Raw genomic sequence first — 25,533 nt, 5'->3', positions numbered from 1 at the left:
TTCAGACCCATAGCAATGCTGTTGACTCTTAACTGCCTGTGAAAAGGACTACAGAGCCAGTCATTTATATAAAACCGCTAAAAAAGTAACAAGAAAGGGAATGAATCCAGATGGACCATTTGTTATTGACTTAAGCAAAGGAAATCACAATGGGAAATATGGCCATGTTCACCCTGCAAAGTCCTCTTTGCTAACATTTGGGGGCTAGTGTCAAAATTAGGAGAGCTAACTCATAGACTGACCAAGCAACAGTAGGACATCAGGATCATATGTTACCAGCCATGTCCCAGACAAAACTATCGTCACTGTTGGGCATGTCCTATCCCATCAGCAGGACATACTAAGCAGAGGAGGCATCACAATGGTATACAGTTGGTATGGAGTTGACTTGGGAAACTTCAACATTGACTTCCAATCTCATGGCATCAGGTCAAACTTGTGCAAGGAAATCTCCTGCTGATTACCAAACACTATCTCCACTTCAGCTGACAAATCAGTACTCTTCCATGTTGAATAGAACAAGGAGGTAGCATTGGGAGTGGCAATAAATGCGCAGAATGAACTTTTTGTAGGGGACTTCAATATCTTCCATCAAGATTGGCTCAGCAGCATTACTAATGACCTAGTTGGTTGATGCCTGAAGTATGTGGCTTTTAGATTGGGTCTGCAGCAAATGGTGAAGAAACCAATGAAAGGGAAACACATGGTCAATCTCCATCATGATATATGGCACTACCATCATGCTATATGGAATAAATTTTGAACAGATTCACCAACTCAAGAACAGACCTTGTAAGGCTCTGTGGGGGCATCAGCAGCAGCAAAATTGTATTCCAACAAAATCTGCAACCTCATGGCTTAGCATTTCCCCCAAACATCCATTACCATAAGTCAGGGGTTGGTGGATAGAACAGAAAGTGTGGTTCTGCGAAGAGTGCATACCAGGGCAACACCAGGCATACTTGAAGATTAAGTGTCAGTATGGTGAGGACACATTTCAGGATTACATGTGGCCAAATAGGAAAAGCAGCAAATGATAGATAGGGCGAAAAATTTCACAACCAGTGTGTCAGATCTAAGCCCTGCAGTCCTGCCACATCTAATTGTGAATGCTAGTATACAATTCAACAGCTCAGTGGAGGCTCCACGGATATCCCATGCTCAGTTAAGAGGGAGCACAGCACATCAGTGCCAAAGATAAGGTTGAAGCACTTACAATAAACTTCAGCAAAAAATGCTGAGTGGATGATCCATCTCAGCCATCTCCAGAGATCCCCATCGTTACAGACTTCAGTCTTCATGCTAGTTTGATTCACTTCATGTGATATCAAGAACCTACTGAAGGCAGTGCATACCACAAAGGCTGAAGGCCCTGACAAGATTCAACTTTAGTACTGAAGATTGAAGTACTCAAGCAGAACTCCTTCCTCACCATTGTTGAGAAACCTGCAGGTAAGTATTTGACAGACATGTTGCTACCAGCACACCACCTACTTCATTGTTGCCCTGCCTGCCAGCACGCCCATAGGGGTACGTAAAATTCTGTTTTTTATTTATCAACCTGGCATTTGTTGCCACAAATATGAGTATAATTCTAATAGTTTAATAAAAACAATCATTTTGGCTTTGCTAAAATACTGTGTTCTCATTGATTTCCCTTTATTCATTATATTCTGTTCTTTACCACCTTCAGCATTCTAACTCATGTCGATTGATATCAGTCAACCGATTCATTTCTGTTTGTAAAGTGCCAAATTTGAATAATCCCAACCAGTGTGTCATTGAGCACTTTAAATAATGCAATGAGAACATTAGATGCAATGACTGGAATATACAACATTAGCAGCTGGGCAGTAAATGTATGTGGTTATTGCTGGAACACTGAATTAACTTTATATCCACTAGTCTGAATATTTGGCCTATAATAGATATAGTTATCTCATTTTATTATTGATAACATGGGATTGATGGAACCCTGATAAGTAACTGCCTATTGAAATCTCCTTTGCTATGCGACATTACCCCTGATCAATTTTCAGCCTTTGAACTTCAACCATCAGCTAAATGGAAATTCAAGACTGAATGTTACTTTTGTTTGACACAGAATATTCCCTCAATATTAGGGTCTAAATATGAATTAAACTTTTTGCATTTATAAAGTAAAACAACAGATTTAATATGAATGTTTACCACATGGATGTGAAGCAATTTAATTTAGATAGATTATCAACATTTCCCAGAATGAAGATCCTGTGCCTGTGGCTTTCCACCTGTTGGCATGGAAAACTAAATCCCAGTGTATTGTGCACTCTGTGAGAAGTGAAAATCTAACAAAGAAGTAAAACTTGTCACAAACAATCAAGTCAGAAAACAATTACACATGATGAAAAGCTGATGCAATTTATTTTTTCTTTGGGTCAATATGTTTGTTTCTAGACATTTATTTGGGTATTTGAAAAGTTCAGCTTAGTTTTGGTTGTGTCCCATTGGCATGGTGGCACAGTGGCTAGTGCTGCAGCCTCATAGGGCCAGGGCTCCAGGTTCAATTCCAGCCTTCAGTCTATGTGGAGCTTGCACATTCTCCCTGGGTCTGTGTAGGTTTCCTCCCACAATCCAGGTTTGGTGAACTATTGCTTAAGGAAACTAAATGATTTGGCATTAAGATATTGTTGTGCTCAGGGACTGGCAGCGGGTTGGATGTTGAATTGTTCAATCAAGGAAGGTCCAATGCTGGCTCTAGTCAACCAGAGAGAATGTTTAAAAAGGAAAGAGAAAACAAGGAGTGAAGTAGCACTGACTAGATTTGTGGACAGGAAGCAGTTTTGCTTCAGAAGATGCTGGACCGGGAAGTCATTTTTGATTTTGCTCTCTGTATTTATTCTCCAGTTATTGACTTACTGAAAGTTCGGAGAAAAGAATCCCAGTTGTAAGAAATGAGAAAAAGTACTCTAGAGATCTGCAGATGCTTTTCAAATTGACCAGTGACTTTGGAATTCAAGCAAGTTATACAGTCATATGTACCTATAAAACCACCCATCATCAAAGGATTTCATAAAGGCCTGATATTCATCACTGAAACAATTACCAAACTGGCAAATTATGATCTGTTTAGTTTCTTTTATAGCTTATTTAACTCCTTTAAGTGTGTCTGTCTGTCGGTGTGTGAGTGGAGTGTTTTGATCAAAGAAGATTGGACTAAGATTGTAGATATTAATTATAGTGCCCCATTGTTCATCTGTGTTCTGCCAGAAGTTATATTCTTAATAACAAATTACTAATTTTTGTTTAAGTTATAAACTTGATGTCCAACGTTTGTTATTTGTAAAGTCTAGTTCAGAACAATTGAGCAATTTGAAGGGTTATTGATTATTTTCATTTCACTCAATGACATTTTTTTGCCAATTTGCACCAATATTTGAGTAGAAAATTTGAATAAACCCCATGGACATTCTAGCCAGCTGTTCTGCTCTAACTTTCAAAATGATGTTGCAAAGAAATATCAAAATTGCAATTCAGAGATGGACCAATTAGCAAAACCAGACGCTAGAGGCATTTACTTGCTGTAGCAATCTACTTGGCCCAGCTACTCAAGAGATTTCCACTGGCAGTTAAGTCAAGGAGCCCGAGGATGATAAAGGGATATGTGATGGGTCATACCTTTATCTTACTCAGTAACCTTTTCAGCCCTCGGCAGCTGTTTGGGATGCCCACAGGGAAGTAACAGCCTGGATGCAACTGATAGTATTTCGAACCATCACTATATGAACAATGCCACTAACTGGCACATATTGTGGCATGCATCCAGTGTACATCAGTGCACCCTTCCTGCATGCACTCAAAGTGTTACTGTGTTAATTCTCCATGAGGTTGGCCATTCTCTCAATGGAGGAGCTCATGCACACATAGCCTTAAGCTTTTATGCTGTATATAAGCTGAATAGACTCCTCCATTCTCTATCCCGGACCCTTCATTGCTTCAAGGAATTATGCCATGCAGGTGTACATCTCCTGCTGTTGGTCTAGGTAGAACCTCATTTCCAATTATTCCTGAAGTCCTGCATCTGTGTCCAGCTGAGAAAGGCTATGTGTGTCCTCCAATCTCTGAGTGGACAGTTGCCTCTACTTCTGACATCTATTCCTGCACATTGGTGCCACCCCATCTAACCACAAGCCAAGGATCACTAAAATGAGTATCAATGGAGGATAGACAATTTTTCTTGTTGATCAGAATGGAATCTTGCGGGACACGGGAGAAGATCTCACAGGGTTTGTACCTGCACTCCTGGGAGACAATAAAAGAGATCACAAGAACTAGCCATGGAGAGCAGACACATCCAGACTACTGATGACCCCATGCAACTCAGTGTTTAATGTGCTGTTGGATGAGTGTGCCATTCAATTAATGCATCATTCTCTCAATGGAGGAGCTCATGCACACATATCCCTGAGCTATTATGTTTTATATGAGCTGAATGGACTCCTCCATTCTCTATCCTGGACCCTGTGCTGCTTGATGCCAGTGCATGATCACTATCCCCGCCCTGAGTGCACATTTATTCCCAGGTTCCTCTCCTGGGTTTTGGATGCCCATTTCATCAGCCTGGACAGATCAGAATGAGGTAAGGCTTGGGTCATACCCTTAGCAAATGCCAACTGTTCCAATTCAGTAGAAACTGCTTGTGTCAGTGCAGGCCGGTCATCATGAGTAACAAAATGTTGAGCCATTCCAAATGTTGAGTAAGTGCCCTGGGTGTGCACTGCCCCTCCTGTTCAGGATCAACATACAGCCTGAGGTTCCTCATTTGTTCCATTTGCTAGATGGTCATTTACCAGAAGCCTGTAAATAGACTTGGGGCTAGATGAATTTGACAGAGCACACAAGATACAGTCATAGAGTTATATGGGGCTAGGGACTCCTGCACCTCCATCCTCAAATCCCACCCCTCCAACCACGACAAGGACACAACATCCCCCTATCGTCCTCACCTTCTACTCCACCAATCTCTGTATTCATTGCATTATCCTCTGCGATTTCCGTCACCTACAAATAGTCTCCACCACCAGAGATATATTTTTCTCCTCACCCCTATCCACTTTCTGTAAAGACCATTCCCTCCGTGACTCCCTTGTCAGGTCCACACGCCCCACCAATCCACCCTCCCTTCCTGGCACCTTCCTCTGCCACCGCAGGAATTGCAACACCTGCGTCCAGACCTCCCCCCTCACCTCTGTCCAAGGCCCCAAAGGAGCCTTCCACATCCATCAAAGTTTCACTGCACTTCTACACGTCATTTACTGTATCCATTGCTCCCGATGCGGTCTCCTCTACATTGGGGAGACAGGAGGCCTACTCGCAGAGTGCTTCAGAGAGCATCTCCGGGACACTTCTGGCATTTCTGGCATCATTCCAATACTTGGGAAGCATGCCTCGTTTGATTCTACCATCAAAGACTGGGCCCAGTATGCAGAAAGAATGCACTATTTTTTCCAGGCAAATGACATTGGGCCAGATGAAAAGCAACGAGTTATTTTCCTGACAGCTTGTGGACCCGCAGCTTTTTCAGTTATTAGGAGCCTAATCTTTCCTAAGGCGTCAGATACTAAAACCTTTTAAGAGTTGACGGATTTAGTTAAAGAATATTATGATCCCAAGTCTTCTCTAATTCTGAGATACTATTCGTTTTACTCAGCAATTTGAGAACCAGAAGAATCTGTATTGGGATTTTTGATTAGGGTTAAGATGACTAGCAGAGGCATGCGACTTTAATTTAACTATTAATGAGAACTGAGAGACTGGTATTTGGGATTAATGAAGTGACTAAGCAAAAGTGCCCAATTGGACTTCAAACACGCACTGCAATGGGATTTATCATTGGAAAATGTGGCAAGTTTTCTTTTATCTGTTTCCTAGTTCACTTCACACATGTTGGGGGCTTGAGCTGTGCAGAAACGTGTGTAATCAACAATTAGACTCTTACATTTTCTATTGTACTGTGGCAATGCTGCCCCTTTAACAAGGTTATGTTGTCCTTGGTTTTTATCAATAGGGCCGTAAAGGCAGAGGTTCTGATATGTCAGGAATTATCTACTTGAAAACAATGGCAGGGGAGTGGTCAGTTCGTCCACTGCCATCTTTTTTTCTAGTTTGGTTTATTTTTAGCTGGGGACTTAGAGAAGCAGCTACAGTGAAAAGAAGTTCCATGCTTCAACTGAGATCTTGCCTGGACTTTCCATCTAAAAGCTCTCCGGCCTGTAAGAACTGTGTTTGAATTTACCTTTTGCCACAGGGTGTGTTTCTGGGATGCTACAGGGGTTAGAACAGCTCCTTTATTAAGTAGCGATATTGTGTTGGGTAGGTTATTAAATTAGTTAAGTTATTCTAAATTCTGTTTCCTTTTGTTTGTGTTTGATCTTAAATAAACTCAGCTTTGTTTAAAGCTGCATGGTTTGACCAGCTGCATCACCTCTGATATATCACATTGATAGCTGCTTGAAAAAAACCTAAAAAGTTATGATCTGGGCTACCTTCTTAAAATGTTTCGAGTGGCTCTGGCCTAGTCCATAACAGTACGTTCTAGGTTACCTGACTGAAGAATAATGCGCATAAATGTTTCTTCAGAATCCTTTATTCTCAAGCCTCCTCCTCTAACTGACACACTACAGACCCCTTAACTGCATGTGGTGTTGTCCATTCTTCTGTTTTCCTCGATCATTCTTTAATCTCCCTCTGTAATTGTGTCCCCATTCATGATTTCCATTGACCTTCCTGGGCTTTCCTATTTACCTCCTCCAATGCAACTCCCCATGCCCACCCTTCGTCTTCCATCACTCCTTATTTAATTCACTTGCTCCTTCATCCTCCTGAACATACCTCAATAACACATTGTGTTCCCTGCTCTCAATATGCAGCTCCCACCCTTGCCTCCCCTATCAGTATGATTCTCACCTCTGTGTCCTTGTTGTCTATCGCCATCCCAGCAGATTCTTCTCATACCTCTTTTTGCTTTGAGCCTCTTATCTCTTCCCCTGTCAGTTCGGCTAGCATCAGCCAGTGTAGCTGCTTCACTTTAATAGGCCAAACAGTTCTAATCCCATTTTCCAGCACTTGACCCATAGCCTTGTATGTCTTGACAAGTACATAACTAAATGCATCTAAAATGTTATGAAGGGTTCTGCATCTAACACCCTTAATCCCAACACCTTCTGTAAGAAAGGTTTTCCTTGCATCTCCTCTAACTCTCCTGCGCTTATCTTAAATCTATGTCCACATATCATTGATCCCTTCACCAAGTGAGGAATTAATGACAACAGGAAAGGTTCCTTTCTGTCCAGGGTCCTAGCGGTGCAGGTACATAATGGTTTTAGGTTTGCATCACATATAGCAAAGGTGGTTAAAAAGGTGTATGCCATGCTTGCCATCATTATTCAGTCCTTTGAGTATAGGAGTTGGGAAGTCATGTTGAGGTTGTACAGGACATTGATGAGGCCTCTTCTGGAATACTGTGTCCACTTCTGGTCACCCAGTTTTAGAAAGGATCATTTTAAGCTGGAATAGGTTCAGAAGAGATTTGCCAGGATGTTGCCATGTATGGAAGTTGGATAGGCTGGGACCTTTTTCACTGGAGCTTAGGAGGTTGAGTGGTGACCTGATAGAAGTTTATAAAATAGTGATGCTATAGATAGACTTAATGGTAGTTGTTTTGCCCCTATGTCAGGGATTCTAAGATTAAGGGGCACATTCTTAAGTTGAGAATAGAGAGATTTTAAAAAGATATGGAGGCAAATGAGGGTGGTTTGCAAGTGGAATGAACTTCCTGAGGAATTTGTGAATGTAGGTACAATTCTGATGTTTAAAAGACATTTGCATAGGTCCATGAATAGGAAAAGTTTGGAGGGATATAGGCCAGAGTCAGGCAGGTGGGACTAGTTTAGTTTGGGTTTATGTTCGGCATGGACTGGTTGGAACGCAGGGTCTGTTTCGGTGCTGTATAACTCTATGCCCATCATCATTTTATACATCGCAATCATGTTTCCCCATGCCGCCAGCCCCCCCTCAGTTTCCACAGTTTCAATGAAAATAACGCCAGTCTATCCAATCCCTCTTCATCAATAAAACTCAGCAGCCCAGACAACATTCTGGTGAATCTCCTATGCACTCTATCCTATAACGTAGATTCCAGACTGCATACAATACTCCAGCTGTGGCCTAACCAACGTTTTATACAGCTCCAACATAACCTCTCTGCTCTTAAACTCTATGACTCAACTAATAAAGGCAAATATTTCACATGCAGTCCTTACCATTCGATGAATAGATGTTGCCTCATCTGCTGAATATTTTTCACCATCTTTTGCTTCATTTCAGATTTCTAGCATCTATAGCATCTTGGAAATATTCAAGATTTTTTTCTTCTTTATCCTTTATTGGAATGTTGGTGTGGTGGCAAGATCAACATTTGTTGCCCATTCCTAATTTCCCTTGAATTGATTAGTTTATTAGTCTAATTTCAGAGGAGCTTTAAGAGTGAACAACATTACTGTGAGCCTGGAACAACATGCTGGCCCTACAGGGTAAAGTCGGTAGTTTCCTTCTCTACGGGCATTAGTGAACCAGTTGGCTTTTAAAACAATCAATGGTAATTTCCTGGTCACCATTACTGAGAATATCTTTACATTCCAGATTTTTTGATTGAATTTCAATTTCACCAGCTGTCATTGAGTGATTTTTACTCTTTTCCCCAGAGAATTCAAAACTGGGCCCTAATTTACTAAACCCCAATGATGTTAGCACTAGACCTCTATCTCCTTATTAAATCCAGTATAAATGACTAAATAAATTTGAAATAATATTAACACCAACATACTTCTCTTTTATTTTTGATACAGGCCCATGCACAGAAATTTAAAGTTACCTGTTGTTTTCGACCTACAAGGGGATTGTTTGATGACCGTGCAGCTTAAAGCGATCATTGATTCCTATTATTTCACAAGCTGTTTTCTGGATCTTCTTCAACTTTTAACGACCTAAATTAGACCAACAAATAAAAAAGAAGGTTCAGAGAAAATTATGCAAATTAGAAATATCATTTTCAATATAGTCAGAAAATATAACATGTTATCTATTGTGCGTAGAACTCCAAATACTTTTCAGACAAAATATATAAAAGATGCTGATCAAGGTTGGCAGCTGAACATCCAATGGTTTCCCAGGAAGGACAAGCGAAAGGGAGATGAGGGAGCATTGTTAATTAAAGACGAAATCAGTGCAATAGTGGAAAATGATATTGGTGTAGGAAAGCTACTTGTGGAATCAGTCTGGGTAGAGCTCAGAAGCAACAAAGAATGAAAAGATTAGTGGGAGCTGTTCACTGACACACTGAAGAAGAAACGCGAGAACAGGCTAACCTAGAGTTGGTTTTGTGCAATGAAAGGGGTTAATTAATAATCCTGTTGTATATGGCCTTTAAGGAAAAAGTGATCAAAGGATGATAAAGCAATGAATATATGTGGAGTAGGCTGCTGTGATAGATAGGTAGCATCATCAAAATGCATGACGATGGATCGGCAATGATTAACATTGAAAGAATGAATGCGTCATTGCAATTGTTACACTTTCCTTTTGGGTGAAACAACACAACAGGAAAAGTGGTCCAATCATGACTACCTTAACAAGCTAAAATAGTATTAGATCTAAAGTGTTGATATAAAGTTGCAGTAAAAGGGAGTAAACCTAAGAACTGGATGCAGTTTAGAAATCAGCAAAGAAGACCAACAAGTTAATTAAGTGGAGAAAAATAGACTATGAGAATAAATTTACAGGCGCATAAAAATGCACGGTTATAGTTTCTATAAGTATGTAAAAAAAAGCTGAATCAAGACAAAAATGTTGGCCTCAATGAGTCTGAAACAGGCAAATTAATAACGGAGAACAAAGAAATAACAAAGCAATTAAATGATTAGTTCTATCTTCCCAGAAGAAGGCATAAATAATTTCCCAGAAATATTAGGGAAGCAAATGCTTATTGGGAAGCAGAAATTTAAGGAAATTAATATTAGTGAAAAAATAGTGTTGGAGAAATTTATTGCACTGAAAGCTGATAAACCCTCAGGACCTGATAATCTATTTCCCAGGGTACTAAAGAAGATGGCCATGGAAATAGTTGATGGGTCGGTGTTTATTTTTGAGAATTCTGTACATTCTAGAAGAAGCCAGGTAGATTGGAGGATGTCAAATGAAATCCCACTGTTTAAAAAGGAGGGAGGAAAATAATCAAGAAATGCAGACCAGTTAGCCTAACAGCCTATCTGCTAGAGTATTATAAAGGATGTGATAACCGAACACTATAATTATACCAATAGTTTTACATAAAATCAAGATCAATTTACAAAAGGGAAATCATCTTTCACAAATCTCCAGTAGATATAACCAGTAGAATAGATTAGGTATAACCAGTGAATGTGAAGTATTTGGATTTTCAGGAGTCTTGATAAATTTCATTTATGAGGTTACTGAGCAAAATTGAAATGTAAGGCAATATATTGGCATGGATTGAGAATTGGTTTGTAGACAGGAAACAGATCGCAGAAATAAATGGGCTGATCTTGGAATGGAGGGTGTTGACAATGTCAGTACAAAAGAGATCAGCTCCGACGCTCCAGCTATGATTTGGATGAGGGAATCAAATGTAATATTGACAAGTCTGCTGATGACACAAAACTAGGTGAAATTGTGGTCGGACAGGAGGCTGTAGAAAGGTTTCAGTGTGATTTTAGACAAGTTACATGACTGAGAAAATGCATGGCAAATGCTGTCGTCTTACCAGACCATTGAGTTGCTGTCCCATTAAAGAGACAGAGACAACAGATGGCTATTTAACCTGAGGGTCACCACACCTCAGGGAAGCTGAAGAGCTGTGAAGGAAAGTCCTTCATGGTAACGTCAGCTGGTGTGGGAATTGAACCCACTCAGTTGGTATATTCCACATTGTAAACCAGCCAACTGCCCATTTTCTGCAGATGCAGTATGACATGGACAAGTATGAAGTTTTTTGTATTCTTGCATGGGTTATGGATGTGGGATATTAATATTAAACATTTTAGTAAGAAAAATAGAATGGCAGAGCATTATTTAAATGGTGACAGGTTTGGAAATGTTGATGTACAAAGGGACCTGGAAATCCTTTTATACCAGTCACTGAAAGGAAGAACACAGGTGCAGCAAGCTGTGAGAATAGTGAATGGTTTGTTTTGAAGAAGGGTCACTGAACCCAAAACAATAACTCTGTTTTCTCTCCAAAGATTTTGTCAGGTGTGCAGAGATTTTCCAGCAATTTCTATTTTTGTTTCTGATTTCCAGCATTTGCAGTTCTTTGGGTTTTTGGAAATTGGTATGTTGGCCTTCATTACAAGAGGGTTTCAGTACAAGAGCAAGAAGTCTGACTGTAATTGCACAGGGCCTTGATGAGACTACAATCGTGGTATTGTCTGCAGTTTTAGCCTCTTCATCTAAGAAAAGATATACTACCATTGAGGCAGTGCAGTGAAGGTTCACTGGACTGATCCCTGGGATGGCAGGTTTGTTATGTGTGGAGAGATTGGGTTGACTAGATCATATTCACCAGAGTTTAGAAAAATGAATGGGCATCTCTCTGAAATATATTAAATCCTAAAGGGTCGGTTGAATTGGAGGAAGGGATGATGATTTCCCCTAACCGGAGGCTCCAGAACAAAGGATCACAGTTTCAGAATATTCAGACTCTTTTGGACTGAGGTGAAGAGAAATTTCTTTACTCAGAGTAATGAACTTGTTGAATTCTCTTTTGCATATGGTTGTGGAGGCCAAATCACTGAAGGTTAAAAAGATATATAGATTTCTAGAAGCTAAAGATGTCGACAGACATAGGGAGAGAATGGGAATGTGTAGTTGAGATAAAGCACTAGTAATGATAATGTTAAATGGCAGAGCAGGCTAGATGGGCCAAATGGCCTAAGCCTATTCTTATTTTCTACTGTGTTGATTCAAAACAGAGTGAATTATTTTTTTTGATTTAACGACAGGAAATAAAGTCAATTGAAAATACTCCAAATCCATAAATATATAATCTACATTCTTAAAATCTTATTTAATTACGTCTGATTGGTTATGGAATTTATACAACAGCTACTTCCTAGGGGTTTCATTACGTTTCAAAATAAGAGTACCCCTTTCAGTAAAATGAAACATTGACAGAATATCACAAAGTAAATCTATTTTTCAGAAATCGAAGGACTGATCTTGTTCTTTTTTTTAGTGACTATTCAGCAATTTGTGTAAGTAGGCAAGAGAGTTTCCCATTGCATATTTGTAAAATTACATGCCTCCTGACTAGTAAGATTTTGGCTCAAGTTCTGAAGCTAAATATTCCAGAATGTCTTCTGGAAGCATAGTTGGAGATAAATGAAAAAATAGGATGGCTCCCTTGCCTTTTCAGAAATGCTGCACAACAATTGTCAGCTGACAACTGTGTAAAAGAAAATATGAAACAATCAAAAAATACTTAAAGCTTGTAATTAGTATGGACTATGTTTATGATGCACTCAAATCAAAGTCCTGTCTTCACTATTTTAATAACAACATTTACCCATTCAAAATATATGTTAAATAGTGGAAAGAGACATTTGATACAAGTGCACTTATAGGATAATTCTGTGATCCAGCACTCCCAGTAGGAAGTGTTGCTTGAAGTGAGCACATTTTGGAAAATCGCAGGCATGCAGCTTGTGATTTTCCATTCATTAATTTTAATTTTAGTTTTAATGGATGGAAAATCATGAGCCGTGCATCTGTAATTTCTCGAGATGAACTCTTTGCAAGTGCCTCTCCTCATTGGAAGCACTGGATCGTGGAATCGCCCCTTCAGTATTGCTATAATAACGTAACCCAATAATCTTCATCTCTTAAAGTAAGTTATTTTTACTTTTGTTGTGTATTGACAATTCATATACTGTTAAGAGTCAACAAATTATTGTTGATCATATTAGCAGGTGAATGTTCAAAGTATTTTGTCCATTACTTTTTCTTAAATGAGTTAATATATCCATTAAAATAGTGAATAAACTCATATCAGAAAATAATTTGGATAATCATGAATAAATGCCACATCCTCAGTGTCCAAACCTGATTGGAACAAATACGTATGCTGTTGCCCTCTCTGTGAGATTGTCAAAGGAAACTACTTGCCGTCACCAATAATAGTGTGCATGTTACAAAGACTTTATTCTGAATCTGGTGCAGCATAAAAGAGGCACCATGTAAAGTGAACCTTCTGCATATTTCTGTCTGTATATTAGGGTAGCTACAGGCCAATATTGCATCTGGCACAAGACTATGCTGTTAATGTTGCACCTGATCCTGTAGAGATTTGTTTTTAAAGAAAGCTTTTTTTTAAAAAAGATGCACTCACAATGTTTTGGGCGTCGGACTAAGCCAACGTACATTGGCCATCCCTAATTCCCACAAAGGTGGTGGTGAGCTGCTTTCTTCAACCTCTGAAGTCCATGTAATATCGGTGGTTTATGTGGAGGAAGATCTGGGAGTTTGACCCAGTGACAGTGAATGAAAGTTCCTCATCAAGTGTGTGTGTGTGGCTTGGAGCAGAACTTGCCTCGAGTGTTTCCACGCATCTGCTGCTTTTGATCTTCTCGGTCGTAGTTTGTGTTTGTGGTAGGTGTCATCGAAGGAGCTTTGGTGAGATGCTGTAGTGCACCTTCTGGATTCTACACACTTTGCCAGTGTGCATTGGTGAAGAAGAGAGTGAAAATTGAAAGTGACCAGTGGCTGTCAAACAAGTGGGAAGCTTGCACTGGATGCTATTAAACTTCCTGAATATTTATGGCGTTGCACTCATCCAGGCAAGCACAGAGTATTCCACCACGGTCTTGACTTGTGCCTTACTGATGACGATGCTTTGAGGAATGAGAAGTTGAGTTACTCATTGCAGAATGGCTCGCTTCTAACCTGTTCTTGTATCTGGCTAGCCCAATTCAATTTCTGGTCAATGGTAACCCCCAGGATGTTAATAATGGAGGATTCAGTGAACATAAAATAAATAGATGCAAAGGGGTGATGGTTGGTTTCTTGCATGTTGCAAATGATCATTGCCTGCCATTTGTTACTCGTTACTTATCAGCCCAAGCATGAATGTTGTCTGGGTCTTGGTGTAAACAGATATGGGCTCCTCGTATATTTGAGGAAATGTGAATAGTGCTGAGCATTGTGCAGTCATCATGTTATTGATGGCTGAACCACGAAGGCTCCAATGTCTAGGATTTTCTGTTTAAACCTCTCAGCCTTCCTCCCCTTTTTAAAGAAATTCCTTAAAGCCTAATCTTTTAACAGGAGGGCAGCCTAACTGTTCTGATTTATCTTTTTATGTTACTCAGTATCACACTTTGTTTGAAAAACCTTTCTAAGAAATTCTGGATGTTGGAGGATGGCAAATATCACCCCATTATTTAAAAAGGGGAGAAGGGAGAAATCAGAGCTTTAGAGATCAGTTAGTCTAAAATCAGCAGTATGTAAATGCTAGAGTATTATACAGGATGTGATTGCAGGAGTTAGAAAAGGTCAATGGGATTTGACAAAGTCTACATTGATTTATGAAAGCAAAACCCTTCTTCTTACTGGATTTTTTTGAGGACATAATTGGTAGAATAGATAAGGGAGAACCAGTGTAAAAGGTGCATTTGGATTTGCAGAAGGCTTTTGACCAAGTTCCACACTGGAGGCAGAACAAAGCATGTGGAATTTGTGGTAATGTACAGGCATGAATAGATAATGAGTTAGTAGACAGGAAATAGAGTGTAGGAAAAAATGGGTTGTTTTTGGAGGAGAAAGCAAGTAGGCTACCTCGGGGATAAGCTTCAGGCCTAAGCTATTCACAATATATATCAATGATTTGGATGAGGGAATCGAATACAATGTTTCTAAGTTTGCTGATGATACACAACTAGGAGCAATTCTGAGCAGTGAGGAGGATGTAAAAAGGTTTCAGTGATTTTGACAAGTTAAGTGAGTGGACAAATACATCACAGATGCAGTAAAACATGGAAAACAATCAATAATCAAGTCACCCATTTTAGTAGGAAAAACAGAATGGTGAATGGTGATGATTGGGAAATGTTGATGTACAAAGAGACCTGGGTGTCCAGGCATGCAAGCATTCAGGTGTAGCAAGCAGTTTGGAAGGGAAAAGGTATGCTGGTGTTCATTGCAAGATGGTTTGAGTTCAGGAGCAAGATGTCTTACTGCAGCTGTACAAGGCTTTGATGAGACCATACCTGAAGTATTGTGTGTAGGTTTGGTCTCCTTACCTAAGAAAATATATATAGTACTTGTCAGAGAGAGAGAGAGCACAGGGAACATTCACTAGACTGATTGCTCTGTGAGAGAGATGATTCAATTTGAGTGATTTGACACCTTTCAAAGGGCAACAGCATGACACAGTCATTCGTGAAATGAAGCTGAAGTGATTTAATGTGGGCAGGTTGGGTGAAGACTTGAGGAAGTGCAAAGCCTATGGAGTTGATGAAAAGGGCTACCAAAATGGGAATGTTTATGTTTGGCTTGTTGCTTCATCAACACACTGTTCGAGCAGTGAAAATGGTTTAAAATGGCTGTGGCCACACTGTGAGTGGACAGCATAAGACACTCACACAGTTTCGAATGTACAGACCTCACAAAATGTTATCTTCATGATGTGAAAAAGTTTTGTATTTTTTATGTGGCCTCTGCTGGTAACTTGTATGAACAAAAGTGAAGATATACTGGTAGAGGGAATAGTTTAAATTATCATCAACCTGCCTGGAAGATTGGACATGACTCCCATGACTTAAAGAACACAAGAGAAAAGGTAATGAAGAAATGGAGGTTATTATGAACAGCAGCATAGATTTTTATATGGAAACATGTAAAAGCAGCAACAACATAGTGGAGGTGGAATGCTTGTAGGCTCAGTTGGCTACGTAGTTAGTATGTGGTTTTATTGTAATGCCAACAGCAAGAGGATCTGTTTCCTCTTGTGGCTGAGACACACATGGTGCCTGCTTCCTTGTCCTGAGCTGTAATAGTAACATTGCATAAGCCACATTAACGTTTCAAGTCCAGTGACACTTCTTCAGAACTAAAAATATAAATTGCTGGAAGTATTTAGCAGACCTAGCAGCATCTTCAGTTCTGAAGAAGGGTCACTGGACTCAAAACCTTAACTCTACTTCTCTCTCTACAGATGCTGCCAGATCCGTAGAGATGCTTCAGCAATTTTTGTTTTTGTTTCTGATTTCCAGCATCCGCTTTTTTTATTGCATAAGTCAAGGAGACCCTTGGAGAATGACAAATATTAACTTACATTTTTAAGTTACTAATGGTTTTTCTGGTAGCAAAATATTCCCAGGTGCTTTATAGAAACAGAAAATAGAGCAAGAGTAGCCTATTCAGCCCAGCAAACCAGTTCTGCCATTCGACATGATCATGGTTGATCCTCTAACCCAATGCCATACTTTCACACTCTCTCCATACCTCTTGACACTTTTCATGTCTAGAAATCTGTCTACTTCTTTCTTAAATATATTCAGTGACCTGGCTTATGTGGTTGAGAATTCCAAAGAAGTCACCAGCCTCTGATTGAATAAATTTCTCCTTATCTCAATCCTCAATGATATATTCCATAATATAAGGTTGTGACCCTTTTTCTACATCCCCAGCCAAGGGAAAGTACATCCCATCCAGTCTGTCCGCCTTGCCAGAACTTTCTACTTTTCAATGAGATCCCCTCCCAATTCTCAAAAATCCAGTGAATACAGGTCCAGTTGACCCAACATCTCCTCAAATAACAGACCCAGGAATAAGTTTAGTGAACCTTTGCTGCGGTCCCTCTGTGTAGTACATCTTTTCTAAGGTAAGGAGACCAAACCTACAGATACCACTCCAGGTGTGATTTCACAAAGGCCTTGTACAGCTGCAGTAAGACTTCTTGCACCTGTGCTGTAATCCTCTTGCAATGAAGGCCAACATACCATTTGTCTTTCTCACTGCTTGCTGCACCTGAAAGCTTGCTTTCTGTAACTGGTGTAAAAAGACACCCGGGTCCCTTTGTACATAAAAAATTCCCAATCCATCACCATTTAAATAACACCTGCTATTCTGTTTTTCCCCTACTGAAATGGATAACTTCACTCTTATCCATATTTTACTGCATTTACAATGTACATACCCACTCACCTAACTTGTCTAGACATCAATTCTTTTGACTGATGACTGCTGACAAGCATTGCAGGCTTCCTGACTTTGTGTCTGCACTAAATCACAAGCAATACTGCGATACAATGAGCCTTTAAGATCTGGCTGAGGTTACAAAATGCAAACAGGTGGGACATGCAAGACAGGGGTGCTTTGAGTACCCAGGCTGGTGCTAAGTCAGTAAGCACAAAGAGAAAATGAGCAGGCTATGAGCAAAGTATCTTGCAGCAACATTTCACTTGCAGTGCAGAACCGTAGTGTAAATTGATCAGAGATGTGCCATGAGAGGTGGTCAGACCAGTATGTGTCACGTGCCAATGTCTGTGGATAGGGATTTCATATGAATGCTGCCCAAATTGCGCACCCCAGGACATCGATGCCAGGGGTCCAGAGGAGCAAGCAGTGACTCGGAGTTATCAGATATGTGCTCTGACCTTCATACTGGGAATTCCTAGCATCTAGCTTCTGTCCAGCAGGTGAGAGAATGGGAACTCACATTTTACTAAAGCTAGATTAGGTAGTAGAGGGTGATAATGAGTAATGCTCTCTGAAAGCAGACCTCTCACCACTCACACATAAAAAACACATTCTGACGTTGCGAATTTGGTCAGAAATGCAACTTCTTGCCCTGATTCCAATAAAGGTCATGTTTGACTTCTCACATAATTCTTCCAAATTTCTCACTGTTATCCACATCATTCAGGGCCTGGGAAGATTCTGCTCTCCATGTTTCAAATTTAGACCTATCCCCATAATTTCAATTGTGATTCATTAGTTGCAAGAATACGGCCATTGTTATTTTGCATTAAACAACAAGATTTTGCCTGTAAAAGATGTTATCTAAACAAAGAAAGACTTACATGTACATGCCTTTTATGTTCTTTTGCACTCATAAATATAATGACTATAGGATCTTACAAAAGTTTCCTCTGAATCACCTGGTGATATTTATTTAAGTAACAATACATTGTAAAGTGAGGTCTATAATTAGCAAAAACTTTAAAATATTTTGTTGACTTTTAACTCGGTTGACATTTTCCTCAGTACTATAAACTACTTGAAAAATATTTCATCGCAATTATCTACCCACGAATAAAGTTACAAATATGGAGATTTGGAATTAGCTGAACTGAAAATAAATCAATGAACCTGTGGTAATAAGAACTAAGTTTGAATTTATTCAAGAATAACTTTTTGATTTATCTTTATGGACACATCTGTCAGTGCTTTACCTAGAGTTATTCAATATAAAAAAGTTACCATCGTTATCTTTGCTTTTACTATCCAATTCCAACCAATCTATTTCCTTCTCTTAATAAAAGCAAAATATTGCCGAAGCCAGAAAGCTGAGTGTAACACACAGAATGTTGGAGAAACTTATTTGTGGAGAGAGAAATAATTAAACTTTCGGATATGGTATGATTCTTCAGATCTGAACGTTGATGGAAAATGGGTTCTTTCTTATAATTTTTACAGAAGCAGAGGAGAAGCAAGACAGTAGGTGATTTGGAAACCCAATGCAAAAGACAGCAAGGGGTTCTTAATAGTGGTGAAAGAAATGAGAGAGATGTAAAAAAAAGTGTATAAATTAGAATATGAAAGGGAGAGATGAATATTTGTCATGAAGTGCAAAGTAAACAAGATCCAAACATAACATGGCTGTTGGAGAAGTGGGAAGAAAATGTGTGAAAAATGGAGCGCAGACATAAAGTGGTCAATTTCTGAAGTTATTGTATTCAATGTTGAGACCTCGAGGCTGTACATTGCCTAAGAGGAAAATGAAACATTCTGTTCTCTTCCTCACCATTCTCCCTTATACATATATTTATTAGTTTCTGCATAAATGTCAAAGTGGTGAAAATTGGAATAAGGCCTCTTTTCAGACACAGAAATCACAATGTGTAATTACTTGCTGCCAATCAGTTGAACGAGGCAACATGCAAACTTGGTACAGCCTCCTCCTCATCAAAACACTTCCAGCATGCAGCATACTGCTCTTTGGCTTAACATGCAAGATGGGGTCCAGGTGCATGCATGACAAGTATGTGACACATAACTAACCTGAATCTCTAAATGACAGTCTGTCTCTTTTAAACGGATGCTGCACTCACACACAAGAGCTATTGTGATTTTCTTTGAACTACTTGACTAGAAGAAAAGTCACAGCAAGTAAAGCAGTAGGAAAGAGAGAGGGATTCCCAGTTTTCTGATGTGTGCTAACTGTAGGTAGCAGTACTTTATATACTTTATACTACACTGTTACTTCAAAACACACTCTGAGGAGGAAATGACTGCTAATGTTTGGAATCTGGCGGCAAGTGCCAGGGTGTAACATGAGAAAAAATTCAATTACTTACAGCAGTCAAGGTCAGTGAATGGATTTTCAAATGATAAATCCTATCAACCACTCCATCAACGTTTCACACTGGTCAAGCTACTATATACCAATCATTTATCAACACTCATGCCAATATTCAGTTTCTCCTCCTCACCCTCACGCACATACCCAGCACTCCCAGTCTCATGTCCACATCTTCTGCTTCTTCGTTTGTCCAGCTATTCAGCTATTGCAGGCAATACGTTCACGGATATTCTCCCCCCAGACTTGTAAATCAAAGGGGATTATAACCATAGGGAGCAATGAGAAACAGTGAGGGACTGAGAAATCTGCATTGATTGAGGTCTCTGGAAATGATAATTCACCAGATTGATGGATTTTGCATTGTGGAGAAAGATTTTAATGAAAAATGTCACTTCATTATGAGTCTTCACAAATCCCAACTCACCCTCATCCCAGCTGTTTGGTATGAAGCTTTTGTTATTTTTTTCATGGCTTGTGGGTGTTGCTGGCTGAGTCACCACTTAGGCCCATTCCTAAGTGCCCTTGAGAAGGTGGTGATGATCTGCCTTCTTGAACTGTTGCATTCCATTTGGTGTAAGAATACCCACAATCCTGTTAAGGTGGGAGTTACAGAATTTTTATGCTGTGACACTGAAGAAATGGTGATTATAGATCCAAATAAAGAGGGGAGTGGCTTTGAAACAAACATGCTAATGGTGGTATTCCCCTGTATCTGCTGCCCTTGTCCTTCTTGATGGAATGTTTCTGTGCTTGGAAGTGGTGTCTATGGACTCTTGGTGAATTTCTGAGTGCATCTTGTAGATTGTACACACTGCTGCTCCAATGTTTGTGGATGTGATACCAATAAACTAGGCTGCTTTATCCTGGTTGGTCATGAGGCCATAAAGATCTACTGCATAAAAAAAGACCCTTTGGCCCATTGTGTCTGTGCTGTTAAACAAAAATCACTTAACTATTCTAATAATGTCATGCTTCTTGAGTGTTGCTGGTGCTATCCTCATCCAAGCAAATGCAGAGTATTCTGTCATAGTCCTGACTTGGGCCTTGTAGGTGGTAGACTGCCTTGAGGGAGTTTGGAGGTGAATTACTCATTGCAGGTTTCCTAGCTTCTGATTTGCTCTGGTGGCCACAGCACTTATATGGCCAGTCCAGTGCAAGCTGCAAGTGGCATGAACATGGATCTCCTGCTTTCCACCTGATAACATGAATTTTGAGGTAGTGTGGATTTTGCAAATGCTCCTGGGATTGAAGGCTTAGTTAAAGATTTTCTTTTACAGTTATTACATTCATTGTCTTTTACTAAGACTTTTTTTCATTTTGTTTCATTAACATTAAAAAACCCCAAAAAACCAAACAAAAAAATCCAAGTTTTTTAAGAACGGACTTTTTTCAAAACGACCTTTAAAGACCTACAATGAATGGCTGAGGTTTTTTTAATCAAAATTCTGAAGTTAAAAAAAAATGTGTTTTAGAGAGTTTTGTAACATGGCAAAAGTTCCTTTTTGAAAAATTGAACTTTTTTTTAAAATAAAGAATTGCTTTTTCATTCTGGAGAGTCCTACACATGGTCAGCTCTGGAGAAGATATTTTTATTGAGGAATTTATTGAAGAGGAGTCATTTTTTTATTCAGTTAATCAGCTAAGTGATTGGTTTTATTTAAGTTTTATAGATTTGATACATATATATTTATCTTTTTCCAGTTTAACATTATTTTCGGTAGGTAGTGAAAGGTTGTTTATTTTATATATAAAGTGTTATGGAAACATCCTTTTTTTAGGCTTAGTATTTTTAAGGGCATATGTGACATACAGAGTAAGATGGCTTGTAGATTTAGAAAAGTTATTACACTGTAGGCTCAGTCAGATAGATGGGTGACTGTCAGGAAATGTAAGAAGGTAGTTCAAGAATCTCCAATGGGTATTCCTCTATCAAATAGATAAAAGTATTCAGTTTTTGGAACTGTAGAAAGGGATAGTCTCTCCAAGGAAAATGGAAGGGGCAGTCAGTTATTGGACACTTGGGATGATTCTTATGACAGGCAGTGTTTGACTAGATTTAGTGGAGTTAATGTTATAGAGGACTCTTTTGTCAGGGAGATAGGCAGTGCACATAAATTTAGCATGAATTGTTGCTTTCCTGGTGCTAGGTTTAAGGATTTCTCTAAACATTTCAAACATTATTTCAACACTGTTGAAAGTGGGATTGAGAAGCCAGAAATTATTGTACACAATGGTAGGAATTACATTTTTAGGGAAAAGATTAAAGCAATACAGAGTGAATTTAAGAGGTTAGGTAGAAGATAAAAAATAGAACCTTAAAAGTAATAATTTCTGGTTTACTCCCAATCCCAAACTCAAACGAGGGAAAGAACATAAGGTTAAAGGAGATAAATCAATGGCTGAAGAGCTGGTGTATTGTTCAGGGATTTAGGTTTTTGGACAATTGGAATGTCTTTTGGGATAGAAAAGACAGCTCTAACCTGAACTGGAAACGGATCAATATCTTAGCGGGAAGTTTTGCTCATTCCATTAAGGGAGACTTTATACTGATAGAGAGTGGAGTGGGGGAATTTTCAGCAGCAAGGTAAATTGAAGGATTGATGGGGAAGGTTCTGAATTTGAGGAAAGCATGTCAGTTAGAAAAGAAAGACAAGAGAGAGTCAAAGTATGTAGTAACTCTGAAGAAATTAAATTGCATTTATTACAGGTAAGGCTGATGAACTCAAGGCATGTTTAAGAACATGAGATTGGGACATCATAGCTATTACAGAAACCTGGCTGAGTGATGGACAAGACCAGCAGCTCAATGTTCTGGGTTTTAGATTCTCTAGGAAGGATAGAAAATTAGGCAAGAAAGGAGGAGGGGTGGCATTTTTGATTAAGGAATACGTTACTGCTGTAACTAGGGAAGATATTTCAGAAAAATCCTTCAGTGAAACATATATATGGGTAGAAATTACAAATAAGAAAGGAAAGATCAGAAAAACGGAAATTGAGAAACAAATATGTAGGGAGACCTCAGATATATGTAAGCATAATAAGGTTGCAACAATGGGAGATTTTAATTTTCCAAACATTGACTGGGGCTATCATAATTTAAAGGTTTGGATGGTGAAGAGTTCGTCAAATTTGTTCAGGAATATTTTCTTTATCAATATGTGGATGCTTCAACTGGAAAAGGAGCAAAACTAGACCTTCTTTTGGGCAATAAGGCAAGGCAGGTGACTGAAGAAACGTTGAAGAACACTTTGGGTCAAGCGATCATAATTCTATTAGTTTCAAACTGGTTATGGAAAAGGATAAGCCTTCCACAAAAGGTAAAGTTTTTAACTGGAGTCAGGCAAATTTTAAAGGTATGAGACAAAAACTTTCAAAAGTTGATTGGAGTAGATGGTTCTCTGGTAAAAGAACGTCTGACAAGTGAGAAGCATTGAAGAAAGAGATGATGAGAGTTCAGAGGCATTACGTTCCTGTTAGAGTGAAGGGTAATGTTGATAAGATTAAGGATCAATGGATGAATAAAGATATTGAGGTTCTAGTCAAGAACAAAAAAGATTTTTCTTTTAGTTTTTGACAACTTGGTTCAATTCATAAGAAAGAAATTAGGAAGGCAAAGAGGGGATATGAGATAGCATTGACAGATAGATTAAAGATAATCCAAAGACATTCTACAAATACATTAAGAGCAAGAGGGTAAGTAGAGAGAGGGTAGGGCCTCTCAAAGATCAAGGAGGTTGTCTTTGTGTTGAACAGCAGGAGATAGGAGAGAAACTAAATTTAAAATTTCACATCAGTTTTTACTGTGGGGAAACAAATGGAGTCTAGAGAATGCAGAAAAATAAAATTTGATAAAAACAGTTCACATTACAGCTGAGGAAGTTCAGGAGGCCTTAGAGAATATAAAGGTGGACAAATCTACGAGACCTGATCTAATGTATCCCAGAACGTTGTGGGAAGTAAGGGAGGAAATTATGAGACACCTTGCAGAAATATTTGTTTCATGTATAACTACAGATGAGGTGCCTGATGACTGGAGTGTGGCTAATGTTGCACCCTTGTAAGGAGAAATCAGGGAACTATGGACCTGTGAGTCTGACTTCAGTTATAGGTAAATTGTTGGAGGCAATTATAAAATATAGGATTCATGGACATTTTGAGATGCAAAAATTGAATAAGGATGATTTTGTGTGAGGAAAATCGTGTCTCACAAACTTGATTGAGTTTTTTGAGGAAGTTACCAAAAAGATTCATGATAGCAGAGCAGTAGATATTGTTTATCTGGATTTTAGTAAAGCCTTTGACAAGGTTCTGCATGGTAGACTAATTAGTAAAGTTCGGTCACAGGGATTCAGCTTGCCAATTGGATACATAATTGGCTTCGCGGCAAGAAATAGAGAGTAATTGTTGAAGCTTGCTTTTCGGACTGGAGCCTGTGATCCACAAGGATTGGTTCTGGGTGCTCTTTTGTTTGTCATTTATATAAATGATTTGGATGCGAATATAGAAAGTGTGGTTAGTAAGTTTACAGGTGACACCAAAATTGGAGGTGTAGGAGATAGTGAAGAAGGTTTTCTAAGACTATAAAGGAATCTTGATCAAATGGGTCAATGGGCTGCAAAATGTGAGATGGAGTTCAATCTGGATAAACTCGAGGTATTGAATTTTGGTACAATAATTAATGGTAGGGTTTTGGGTAATGTTGTAGAACAGAGGGATCTAGGGGTGCAGGTACATAACTCTTTGAAGTGTGCATCAGATATAGAAGGGTGATTAAAAAGGCATTTCGCACGTTTGCCTTCATTGCTCAGTCCTTTGAGTGAAGGAGTTGGGAAATCATGTTGACATTGGTGAGGCCTCTTTTGGAATACTGTGTCCAGTTCTGGTCACCCAGTTATTATGAGGCTGGAGAGGATTCAGAAGAGATTTTCCAGAATGTACTCAGGTATGGAAGTTTTGAGTTATAAAAAAGGCTAGATAAGCTGGGACTTTTTGACTGGAGCATAGCAGCTTGAGAGGTGACCTTATAGAAGTTTATAAAATAATGAAGAGTACAGACACAATTAATGGTAGTTGTCTTTCCCCTGGGGTGGGGGAGGGTGGGGGATTTCAAGCCTAAAGGGCACATTTTTAAGGAGAGAGGAGAGAGAATGAAGAAAAAGATATGAGAGGATAGTTTTTTACATAGAGGGTGGTTTGCATTTGGAATGAACATCCTGAGGAAATGTGGATGTCGGTACAATCGCAACATTTAAAAGATATTTGTTTAGATACATGCATAGGAAAGGTTTGGAGGGATATGGGTCAGGAGCAGGCAGGTGGGTTTAGTTTAGTTTGGGATTATATTCAGCATGGACTGGTTGGACTGAAGGGTCTGTTTTCATGCTGTAAATCTATGAGTCAATGACCTCACAGCAACCCTTTCATTCTGTATCTCTGCTACAAGAACTGCCACTTTGGCAGCCAGCACAGCCTCATCATATGACAATGGCAAAAAAACACTAATCCATGATCTGATACATGCAGCCACCATCTCAAATACTGACACTGCCTGAACATTAGAAAGTAGAGTAGAATCAGGATCAGCCAATCATCAGGTGTGAGGACAGTGCAGCAATGCCAGAGATGAGGACATTTTGCACTGGTGACCCATTGGGGGCTGAAGACACAGATGAGAACTTTGATGGGAAGATATACTGGAGAAATACAAAAGGAATGCGCAATAAGATATTTGCTACATTGGTGGCCCTGTCACAGAACCTGATGTTAATCTTGGGGCACATGGAGGAATTCAGCTCCATCTTGAAACAGAGTTTCATGCAGAGTTTGCAGCATTTCCTTTTCAGTGGGAAAATGGTGGCTAAATCAATGAAAATATTTGTGGGATCCAACCATGATGC

The sequence above is a fragment of the Chiloscyllium plagiosum genome, chromosome 5 (assembly GCF_004010195.1).
Source record: "Chiloscyllium plagiosum isolate BGI_BamShark_2017 chromosome 5, ASM401019v2, whole genome shotgun sequence".
NCBI classification, from domain to species: domain Eukaryota; kingdom Metazoa; phylum Chordata; class Chondrichthyes; order Orectolobiformes; family Hemiscylliidae; genus Chiloscyllium; species Chiloscyllium plagiosum.
This window is presented reverse-complemented; position numbering follows the sequence as displayed.